This window comes from Mus caroli, unplaced genomic scaffold (assembly GCF_978045245.1).
Source record: "Mus caroli unplaced genomic scaffold, Mus_caroli_1 scaffold_7, whole genome shotgun sequence".
Lineage (NCBI taxonomy): Eukaryota > Metazoa > Chordata > Mammalia > Rodentia > Muridae > Mus > Mus caroli.
Window position 1 is genome coordinate 26,412,852 of NW_028227262.1, and position 12,074 is coordinate 26,424,925.

Sequence of the window (12,074 nt, forward strand, 5' to 3'; positions counted from 1 at the left end):
CTGTGACTGTCAGGGACACTGACCTACTTTCAGCCAGTCTGTTAGACACTAAATCCTGGTTTTTCTACTCAACTGGATTTTCTGCTTAACCCCTTTTCCTCCCTACATGTCAGCAGGTCCCCTGACACCTTGAAATATTTTATAGTCTCTGGAAAAAAGTTTGACTTTTCATATCTGAAAGGAAAAAACCATAATGATAAATGAAAGCAAATCCCCTTATGACTTAAATGGATTTATTTTCTCTTTCATTGAAACAGAACCTGTACATATCAGGAAAACCACGCACTTAGTAATTTTTGCTGAATTGTTATAGGTGATACTTAGCTAATGGATTCTTTTCTCTTATGGAAAATTTGAATGTATACAACTATCTTTCACATTTTTAACTGCCATTACACTTGATAAAACAATTAAAATTAAAAGACTTGGGGAAGCTGGGCATGGTGGCGCATGCCTTTAATCCCAGCACTGGGGAGGCAGAGGCAGGTGGATTTCTGAGTTCGAGGCCAGCCTGGTCTACAAAGTGAGTTCCAGGACAGCCAGGGCTATACAGAGAAACCCTGTCTCGAAAAACCAAAACAAACAAACAAACAAACAAAAAACAACAAAAAAAAAGAAGTGGGGAAAAAAAACCCTGAAAGCATCAAGTTTGCAGTCTTTGGATTGATGGTAAAAAGAACTGGGATAAATTATCTAACTTGGCTTTGCCACTTATCAGCTGTGTGACTTTAGACAAGATACTCTACATCTCTGTGTCTTGAATTATTTGCAAAACGATACTCAAATCCAGTAGGGTTGTTGAGACCTAAAGGCTTAATGTATATAAAAGTTCTTAGAAGAAGATTGCGCATCCTAAAATTGTGATGCCGAGCACAGGGATCGCTATGCATTCCAGATGTTTACATGATCCTCTTGACAAGCCCAGGACTGCACTCCATCTACAGTGAGCTGGTATCGTACTTGTGTGCTTAGCTGCTTAGGGAAGTTTTGGAGACAGACGTGTCCTAGCACTTCTAGCATTTTGGCCCTCTGATTTTCTTTTCTTTTGGAGACAGTCTCATGTGTCTCAGGCTAGCTTCAGACGAGCTTAAGATGATCCTGCACTGCCAGTCTCTGCATCCGGAGTACGGAGATGCTGGGGGCATTGTGGCTATCTCGGTATTTCCTGTATGTGAGGTGAGCACCCCACCAGATGAGCTAATGTTTTATTTAAGATTATTTCATGTGTGTGATGTCTGCACTGCATGGATGTTTGTGTACCACGTGTACCTGGCACCCTCTGAAGGAGCCTCTCAAAATGGAGCCACAGACAACTTTAAGCCTTTCTGTGGGTACTGGGAATAGAACCCTGTTTTTCTGGACCGTTAGCCTGGGCTCTTAAACATGAGCCTTGAACCTGGGTTTCTGGAGTCCTGAGATTCCAGGTGTGTGACTAATCCTATTTCGTTTTACTCCATTTAATGCACACTTGCTTTGTTTGTTGTTCGGCACGGGGCATCTTGTAGTTTAGGTTAGCCTCAAAGGCAGTGGGCAGCGGAGGGTGACCTTCAACCTTGGACAGAACAAAATTTCTTTGAATGAAAGACAGAGACATCATGGTCAGCCAGCAGTATTTCTCTCATAATCTTCACACACACACACACACACACACACACACACACACACACACACACACACACACACACACACACACACACGGGAAGTAGACAAGTAAAATTACAGTGTCAACAGTCCTTAAAGGATGCTTGATTAATCTGCATATGCTCATTGCCTGCTGCTGGTGAAGTAGACCGGGGACAGATCTGCTACAGCTGTTGAGTGGTTTGAACCTAATCTGTGTCCATAGGTGAATTGTCTACCAAGTCAGCCCTGTTTTCTTGTACCAAGTGAGGCACCGTTTTCTTTTTTTCTTTTCCCTTTACTTGGCATCACCTCTTACTAGGAGAAGGCATGTTGCCTTTTCAGATTTCTTGACCCTATTGTTTCCCTCAAGTCTCACAAAATTTATATACTAGAATATACCTGGGATGAGCACCAGCAGTCAGGAGAACAGGAAATTATCACCAGTGATTTAATCTCATCGGCTCACCTTTCCCCTGTGGGAGGGGTTAGTAATATTTACTCAACCTTATGAGGTTGCTGGAGGCTCCAGTAAATGTTGAGTGCTTTCGAAAAAAATAGCATTACCTTGATCTCTTTAGCAACTTTTCCTGTGCGTACCAATCACCTGGCTTAGTTATTTAAATAATAATAATAATAATGCAGAATTGGGAATGGTTTTAGAAGCTTTAGTGGCTCTAGCCGCCGCCGCAGATTCGGGTCGGAGGTAAGGACCACACAACCCCGTTTTAAGCAATCATCCCAGGTGATTCCTCTTGGGGCGGAAAAAAAAAAAAAATCTCACAGCCAGATGCAATTAAAGAAAGGTGGTGGGGGGGCGCTCACCCTACTAAGATTTCCATCCTTTCAACTTTATCATTCCGTCACTCCGAGATTCTGCGACTACGGGAGCTCTCTTTCCTTTCTCGACCCACACATCCCTTTGTGTCCGCTCTGAGCATTAGCATAGTTAGAAAGAGGTGCACAGTTTAACGTGCTGAAAAGCGAAAGGAGGCGGGGGTGTGGGCGGGGCAAGGCTTGACCAGTGTTTAGCTATTCTAACTGCGAAGTCGGCCTGGCTGGTTCTAGCCGGCTGACTCTGGCAGAGGAAGTCGCACGGAGAAGGGGATTCAGCAACTCCTTGTTTGCCAATGGAGGTTCTGACAGAAGGCACTCAGCACTTTTTTCTCTAGCCACGTGACTTCTGCAGTTCGATGTGCCGCAAAGAAAACACTTTGGTGCTGGTAGCCACACTAGGATTCAGAGAATGTATGCTATTTTGCAGCCCTCCTTTACTATCTTCATTTTTAATCTAATCCCAGCTTGTGTTTCCTTGTCCTGAACCCCAGAAGGAGAAGATTTGCAACAGATGGTGCCTACGGGGCACTTAGGATTTTTCCCTTGTTTTACAAGCTAGAAAAAGAACCCACAAAATTACTGTCGATCGGTGTGTAGATTGGGGTGTGTGTGTGTGTGTGTGTGTGTGTATTTGTGTGCGCGCACGCGTTCATATCAATATACACAATGCAGAGAAGTAGAACCTGGAGTTACCAGGATCTGGGTGGGTGTGGTGGTCCATGCCGGTGATCCTTACTCACAAGGAGTTCGAATCCAGCCTAGGCTATGTAAGACCTTGTTCCCCTCAAGCCAAACTAGACAACAAAACAACAAAGAGCCCAGTGTTTTGAGGCACCCCTGTAATCTCTGGAGGCTGAGGCAAGAAGATCAGGTCAGTCTAGGTTACTTAGTAGTAAGACTAAGTCTCAAACAGAAAGCATCAACAATAGAAACAAGGAAACAGTAGTAAGAGTTGGTGGGGTCTGGGCAGAGAAGTCTTATTGGATAATGAAGAGATAATTAGAGAGATCCAATTCTATGGGTAATACTTTTTGGTTTTTTTGTTTTGTTTTTTGTTTTGTTTTTCGAGACAGGGTTTCTTTGTATAGCCCTGGCTGTCCTGGAACTCACTTTGTAGACCAGGCTGGCCTCGAACTCAGAAATCCTCCTGCCTCTGCCTCCCGAGTGCTGGGATTAAAGGCGTGCGCCACCACGCCTGGCATAATATTTTTGAGGTGTACTCAAAGTTCATCTTTCCTTTGACCAAGAACTTCCAAACTTACTAATGGCTTCACAGCCCAGGGCATACATTAAAATGTAATTATTTGTATTACTGTCACACATAGCTAAACAAATTTCTCTTTGAATGCTGCTCTACTATTTGGTATCAACGTGAATACTGGCCAATATTTGAGTTCTTACTATGTTTGAGTTATGTTAAAGTGCATTAAGTTTGGGTAACTTCATTAACCCTCATAATTAATTAAAGAAGTACTAATAAGATCTTTATTGATGAAAAAAATGAGGTTTATGGATATTAAGCAACAGTCCCAGAAAGCTAGTAAGTAAAGCTGTCATGTCACCCACTTCTCTCACCCCCAGGGTATATCATCTCACCTGCATAGTATGACTTTCCAGGGGATTCAGCTCACCCTCGGAGGCTGGTGAGCCATTGCTCCTCACAGCACTGGGCGTTCCTCTAGAGAACCTGAGTTCAATTCCCAGCACCCAGACTTTAGTTCACAACTATCTGTCATCCCACTGGGACTCAGGTAGTACACATGTAGGCAAGACATCCACACAATAGTTAATAAACAAAAACAAAAACAAATCATTGGGGATATAATTAAGCCAAGCCAAAATACTTATAATGAAGTCTTATTTTAAAGAAGATCTGAGATGAGAGCTGTCTATACCAACCATGAAGCCTCCGTGTGTGGCCATTCTTTTTTTTTGGGGGGGGGGTTCGAGACAGGGTTTCTCTGTGTAGCCCTGGCTGTCCTGGAACTCACTTTGTAGATCAGGCTGGCCTCAAACTCAGAAATCCGCCTCTGCCTCCCAAGTGCTGGGATTAAAGGCGTGTGCCACCACCGCCCGGCATGTGTGGTCATTCTTAGCATTGAGTTTGCAGACAGAAAAGGTGGAGATTTAATCACAATTATGTCATCTAGCGCTTAGCCACAGTTTAAAATGAGCTATATCCTTAGTCAAACCCGAGTCACCATAATCTCTAACATTCCACAAAGAAGCTCTAGGAATCCAGTTTGAGAGCTGACTGTTGTAAAGCTGGGTACCAGCTTATAAGAAGTGTTAAATATGTTAAGCTTAAGGGCTATGTTTGTTTTATCTAACCCTCAAAGGAATTTTTTTAAATGAACATAGTATATTTTGCTGTTCAGATATGACTAAGGAAAAGTTTCAATGGATTTAGACTAGAATTCTGGCATTCTCTTTTAGAACTGAGCTTGGGGATGCTCTTTACTTTATTCTGCAGTCTTTCCAGGTCCCTAATGTATGCCTTGGTTCTTTTTTTAATGCTAAACACATAAACAACAGGCTTTGGCTTTGTTTTTTGTGTGTATGTCCCTTCTGTTAGCATACATCCAAACCAATATTGCATACACTCAGTTCCTGCGGGGAGCCTAATATGGTGGGTGAAAGGTAGCGTTTTAAACTTGCACATGGCCAGTGAGTTGATAGCACACCTACAGCTTCACCTGCACAACCTACTTTTTCTGGAAGGTATACGGTTACTATCAGTTGGATTCTGTTACAACAGAACAAGCTGTTCATGCTCTGTGCAACTTCTCTCTCTGCCAAACTCTTCGTGTGTATGTACATGTGAATTTGTCTGTGGCATGTATTTGTGATCAAGTGTCTCTTTATTACAAAATGCTTTTTAGAAGGCATAGGCTTTGGTGGACCCTGCTTTATGTCCCAGGGGGCTGGCTATCAGAGGAGCTCCTTCCCCGTTTGCTCCGCCCAGCTCACTCCAGCCCTTCTTCCCCGTTTCTTAAGGCAGTATATCATACTTCACGTTGGCTCCTCTTCAAACCCTCTTCACAAAGGTTAGCTTAGGTTGCTCTCAATGATATAAGAAAGAATAGCATAGCCACTCATAATTAGCAGGTGCTTTGTGTCAGTGACTTCTTTGGACTTCACCAACTGTAGATTAAAAACAATTGAAAACATGTTCAGGTGTTTTGTCCGTTTGTATATTTGTTGAATTCAGTATGGCATCGCCTGGAGATGGTTTAGGAAGTGTGTAGGTTCTATGCAAGCACTACCTACCATTTCATATATGTAACTTGGATATCCCTAAGAGTCCTAGCTCCAGTTACCATGGATATTGAGGAACAGCTGTGCTTACTAGCTCCTTAAGACAATTCTAAATAAAGTAGGTGTGCTGGCTATTCCTGGTTGTCAACTTGACTATAGCAGGAATGAACTACAATCCAGAATTGGAGGGCACACTTGTGATCCAGATCTTTTTTTTTTTTTTTTTTTTCCCCGAGACAGGGTTTCTCTGTGTAGCCCTGGCTGTCCTGGAACTCACTCTTTAGACCAGGCTGGCCTTGAACGCAGAAATCTGCCTGCCTCTGCCTCCCAAGTGCTGGGATTAAAGGCGTGTGCCACCACCCCCTGGCGTGATCCAGATCTTGAGGCTGGAAGACACAGGTTTCTGATCTGGATCTTGACGTGGAGATCCTGAGGTAAAGTAGCCAGGAAAAACTCAGGTTTAGGCAAGGTAGTACACACCTTTAATCCCAAGAGATTGAGGCAAGGAGATCAACCTGGGACAAAGCAAGTCCCAGGTCCAGGCGTGGTGGTGTACACCTTAATCTGGGTGGGCCACACCTTCTGCTGGAGGTCTACATAAGGACTTTGGAAGAAGGAAGATTCACTCTTCTTGCCAACACGTCTGTTGGAACCATCTTCTACAGGAGACCAGCTTAAACAACTAGCCTCGTGGGACCAAGCAACTCTTAACTAGACTGCCATTCACAGCTGGCCATTTTCGGGACTACAGACTGTAAGTCATCACAATAAATTCAATATATAGAGACGTTCATAAATTCTTTAACTCTAGAGAACCCTAATACAGCAGGGAACTCCCTTTTAAAGTCACTAGGGAGGCAAATTTTCTTCAGAAGACCACAGAGGTAACAGGAACAGTCATCCAATCCTAGGTTGTTGTATAGCTCTTAAAATGAATACAGAGTATTCACACGCGGGGAGACAGAGGCAGAGCTAGAACACACTTGTGGGAAGTGTGGGAAGTGGTCTTCTGGCTTGGCAGAGGTGTACAGGTAGGTGCCTTATCCTTCCAGCAATTATTTCACCCACCCTCTAGACCAGTGGTTCTCAACCTTCCTAATGCTTTAATACAGATCCTGATATTGTGAGGACCCCCACCCCACCCCAACTGTTAATTCCTAACTGTAATTTTGCTACGGTTATGAATCGTACTGCAAATATCTGTTTTCCATGGTCTTAGGTGACCTCTGTGAAAGGGTAGTGACCCACAGAAAACCACCTGTGCTGCTGGTCTTCAGGATTCAAAATCAGCAGCTATGACCAATTAACTGAAGTGACTTGACACGGGGTACAACATGTTTGAATTGTAGCTCATATCTGGGACCTCTGATGTCTGAACTTATTTAGGAATGAATTTTCATTGTAAAGAAGGACATCACTCCCCAGCCTTGGTTTCACTCATGGTGTAGAGAAGGGAGTTTAGTGGGCTGTGGTCAAATGTTTCGCCTCTTCTTTGGATGATTTGTTAGGTTTCAGGATGTAGAAAATGCTCCTAAAATATATGATGTTTATTCTGACATCAACTCGCCAAGCTGGCTCTAGCTTCCTTGTCTATCTTTGAACCTGCCCAACCCATAGTATTTATCATATCGCTTATTTTTGTGGCATAGGATCCTGCCTGTGATCCTCCTGCCTCAGCCTCCCTTAGTGTACCAAGCTCGCCTGAGGCTGCAGTTAACGCGCCTTTCCATACGGAGGTATTGTCTTCGGTGCGATCGCAGATCCGGACTATTACAGTTACCATCATCTTTGTCCCCAAATCTCTGCCTTCTGGTGAGGCAGGACGCTAGGGAGGGAGGGTGGCTGGTCCCTTCAGCGGGCAGCGCAAGTCCCCCGGCCAGACCTCGCGGCCGGAGGCTCGGAGGGGTCGGCGGGCATCAAAGCGCTCACGGCCGCAGCCCAAGGAGGGGCTGCGCGGGGCGGGAGGGCGCACAACGGCAGGGCCTACTCTCGCGGTGCCGAGCGGAACAAACCTCGCCCCCTACCCGTTTTCCGGGCTCCGAGAGGACGGTTTGGGGGGCGGGGGGGGCGAGGCGCGCGTCCTTGGAGCGCCCGCGTGCCTCCCCCTCGCGAGCGCGCGCCCCGCGGCTGCCCCTCCGGCGGCGGGGCGCTCTCCTCGCAGGTGTCACGAGTCGGCCGAGCGCGCTCGCCGCCCCGCCCCCCGCCCGCCGCCGCCGCCCCCCGCCCGCGAGTGCGGCGCTCGGGGGCGGGGCCGCGCGGGTCCTCGGCTCGGGCGGGGGGCGCGCGGCGCCTCGGTCTGGGGGACGCGGGGCGGCCTCGCCGGCGTCGTGCGCTGTGTGTGAGTGAGTGTGTGTGAGAGAGAGAGCGGGGTCGCGCGCGCGCGCGGTCGAGCGACAGGCGAGTGAGGGAGGGAGGGAGGGAGGGAGGGAGCGAGCGGCGGCCGGGTGTGAGCGAGTGTGTAGGAACGGGAGTGCGGGCGTCGGGGGGAGGGGGGGAGGGAGGGAGAGGCCGGCGGACCGCGAGGCCGTGAGAAAGTGGGCGAGTGGGTGAGGACGCGCGGCCTGGCTGCGGGAGCCGGCGGCGAGGAGAAAGGAGGCGGCTCCCGGCATCCCGCCCCCTCCCCCTCCTCAGCGGACTTCCCGCGGCCCGCGCTTGCTCCTAGGCGGCGGCCGGCCCGGCAGGCGAGGGAGGAGCCGGCGGCCAGGTGAGCGGCGGGCCGCCCGGGGCGGCGGCGGCGGCGGCGGCGGCGGGGGCGTGGGCCGGGGGCGCGCCCTCGAGCCAGAGGCTTCGGCCGGCGACCGGGAGCCGAGCTCGGCGGCGGGAGCGGACTGGGCTCGGCGCGGCGCGGCGCTGCGCGGGGGCGGGCGCCGGAGGCCGGTGGTCGCTGGGTACCACAGTCGGCGGAAGCTGAGAGTCGGCTGCGTGCGGGAGGGGGCGTGAGGCGGCGGTCGCGGCGTGAAATTAGGCTGGTTGCCCGTGTCGCCGAGGGGGTGTGGTAAGCTTGGGGATGCTGCTTAGAGTAAAACCTGCCGGCTGCTCCGCTGTCCTCAGGGGTGTGGTTGTCACCACTGTCCTTGTTTCCTCTGAAGAATTTGACGTGACCGAGGCAGGAGGATGCTACGAGCCTCACCCTGATGTTACTACGTCCATCCCAAGGAGTACAATTTAGAGTAGCGATCGGCTGTTTCTATTTTCTTTTTCTTTAACAACCTTTGGAACAAGAAGGAAGAAGGTTACCAAATTGAATGTTTGACTAGAGTAGATCCCCCACATCCAGATAGAGGACAACTTAAGTCCTATTAATTTAATGTTTCTCATCCCAGGTCTGTAATCCCTGTAATTCTGTAAGATTTGTATTCACGAATAGAGTCGGAGTGTTAAATCAATGAGGTTTTTTACTAACCAACCTGTATGTACCTTGAATGTGAATTTTCAATGCTATTTTCCCAACAATTGCCTGCAGTTTTCCCAATGCCTGAAGTTGGGTTAAATTCCAAATCTATGTGGAAAGTATATCGGTCGAATATGGAGGGCTTTTCGTTGTTTGGCTTTTTTTTCTTTCTGGACTTTCTTAAATCATTAACCAAAATCCCAAAGATTTAAGTGCCATTTAAATCTCCTCTCCTTCATAATGGGTACGTTGGAGGTTATTTCTTCTGTTTTAAAACAGTTGATAATATATATTTAAAGATACTTGGAAGAAAACAAGGACATTTCAGTCGGAGTTGTAGCCCAAACCATTGTTGGTCTTTCATAGTAGGTCTCTTCTAGTCCCTTGTGTCATTGCTTCTTAGTTAGTCAAACTATTTCCATCTCCATTTTCTGGCAGCTCCTTAAGGTACTAGAGTCCATGTGTTGGGGAGTGTTTTGTCCAATTCTGACAAAAAAAAGCTATGAGCTAGACCAGTCACCCAGTCAACCCAGTCAAGAACCGCCTGGGTCCCCTTTCTTTTTACATCTCATAAAGAGCTCGGTGCCTAAACTTCATTTAGCCTGTTGCCCGCTGCCCACCAGCTACCATCTGGCTTCTGTTAGTTTATACTGGACAAGTTTTATGGAGAAAAAAAAATTGAGCCCCTATTGAATATACACTTCAGTAGTTGCATGGGGGGTTAGAATGACAAAGTTATCTCTCCCCTTTACTCCCCATTTCCTCTTTGGCCATTGAACTGCTGGGCCCTGAAGATTGAGGCAGGAGGGACCAAGGACAAGGAATAGGTTCTTCACTCAGAGAAAGAAGCAGCAGGAGTCGCTTTATTCAGGGCATAGCATCTTAACCTGGAAGAAAAGTGGGTGGAGGAAGGACTACGATTTTATGTAAAGAGAGAGGATGGGTTTTATTGTAAGTCGCTGTGAGCACTTTCCTAGAGAGACAGGTGAGTTCACAGTGTTTTGTAATCTCAGGTCATAAACATTAAAAGCTGAAGAAATTAGTCATTACATTATTTTGAAATATGAGGGAAAAACCGTTAGCTGTGCTGACACACAGTTGTTGTTCCAAGAGAAGCTGAGTAAGGTTAAGTAGAGAAACTGTCTTCACTTGGCATTTTCTTGCTTGTCATATTAAGATTGTTAAAGAGTATGGAGCCTCCAAAAATATCTGTACATGTGTATTTTAGAGCCATGTGCTGTATATTTGTGCAGTTTGAGTTTGTAGAAAGGACTTTCCGACTTCATAGTAACAAATGCTAGGCTGGTGTTTTTAATGTTTTCCAGTATTTTCCCCTTCTCCAAATTGCCTTAGACACAAAAGCTACAATCTACCCCTACCGCCCCTGAGGCTGGAGTGTGTGGAACCTCACAAGTGCCCACCCCTTTTACTAAAGTTTTGTGTTCTTCCAAGTTTAACTGTTAAAACTATCTCGGGATAGAGAGGTGACAATGGATAGTGACATCGGGCTATCACTAGACAACCCTGGCTCCAAACTCACTATGTGGACCCCTTCATTAAGGAAAATAAAGAATGTACATTGGCAGTTGAACTACCAATGTTAAGGTTGGCCAAATACCTGACATGAAGCAAGTTAAGGGAAGGGTTTAATTTGGCTTATAGTTCTAGGGCAGTGGTTCTCAACCTTCCCAATACTGGAACCCATTAATACAGTTCCTCATGTTGTGGTGACCCCCAACCATAAAATCATTTCATTGCTACTTCAAAACTTCGGTAGTTTTACTGCAATGGAAATATCTGTTGCGACTCCCGAAGTGATCACAACCAATAGGTTGAGAACCACTGCCCTAGGGGATACAGTCCCTCATGGTATGGAGGTAAGGGGATAGTGTGTGTTGGGAGAGGGGGGAAGGGGGGAGTCAGGAAGCAGCATGAGATGAATGCTGGTAGCTTACTTTGTCCTGATTCAGATGGAGTTCCATAAAACATTCATTCATTCACTCATGATGTTCCCTCAGGGTAGTTCCCTCTCTAGGTGAACCTTTTTGGAAACATCCTCATAGACTGAGATGCATTTCCAAGGTGATTCTAAATCCAAATTGACAAGAATAACCATCAAAGATGGTTAGGTTACAATGGAATTTTATGCGACACACATTTGTCTGGTATTTGGCATAGCTAGCTCAAAACATTTCTTCTCAGTTCTGTCTTATGGTGTGTGTGGTGTAGCAAGTGTGGGTGCTCTCAGACCCAAAGAGGGTGTCAGAACTGGAGCTGGAGTTACAGGTGGTTCTGAGCCACTCCTGCATGAGCACTGGGATATATCCAAACTTACTGCTGACCGCTCCAGCACCTTAATTCCGTAGCCAGTTCTTAATCTTACCAGTCTACTATGTATTATGCTTTCTGTCCCCTATTCGGGAGAGCAGCAGGGTAAAACAGATGTGATTCTGTCTTCAGAGTTTGCAGTCCAGTTTCATTGATCACAGTACTAGGTTTTCTGGGTTTTCTTTTGAGACAGGGTTTCTCTGTAGCCCTGGCTGTCCTGGTTGTCCTCTTTAGACCAGGCTGGCCTCTGACTCTGCCACCACAACCCAACTAGCTGACCAAGGTATTTTTTAATCTGCCAGATTTCCCAGCAATGTCTGTAAAAGTATCAGATACTCATGATATATACCAACTCAGTTAAAAAGCTGGTAGACAACCTTATGTTTATGTGTGGATTAATTTTATACCCTTTCTCCTACAAAATGTCAGTATGTCATGAGTTATTTTCTTTTTTTTTATATATATATTTTAAAATTTATTTTTATATATGTGAGTACACTGTCACTCTTCAGACACACCAGAAGAGGGCATCGGATTCCATCATAGATGGTTGTGAGCTACCATGTGGTTTCTGGGAACTGAACTCAGGTCCTCTGGAAGAGCAGTCAGCACTCTTAACCATTGAGCCATCTCTCCAGCC

At 46.5% G+C, this 12,074-nt stretch overlaps 1 protein-coding gene across 3 annotated transcripts in view; it reads left to right on the forward strand.

The window, feature by feature from the left end:
* Positions 1-8,038: 8,038 nt before the first annotated feature.
* Rimklb (ribosomal modification protein rimK like family member B) overlaps positions 8,039-12,074 on the forward strand; it is a 32,933-nt gene continuing 28,897 nt past the window's right edge. Inside the window, exons 1-2 of one of the 3 annotated variants that reach the window (XM_085839968.1) lie at positions 8,039-8,053; positions 8,347-8,419. The gene's annotated coding sequence lies outside the window, so the exon portion shown is untranslated. Of the gene's footprint in view, positions 8,054-8,193; positions 8,420-8,688; positions 8,711-12,074 lie in introns of those variants that run through there. The other 2 variants (XM_085839967.1, XM_085839969.1) reach the window with 2 other exon arrangements.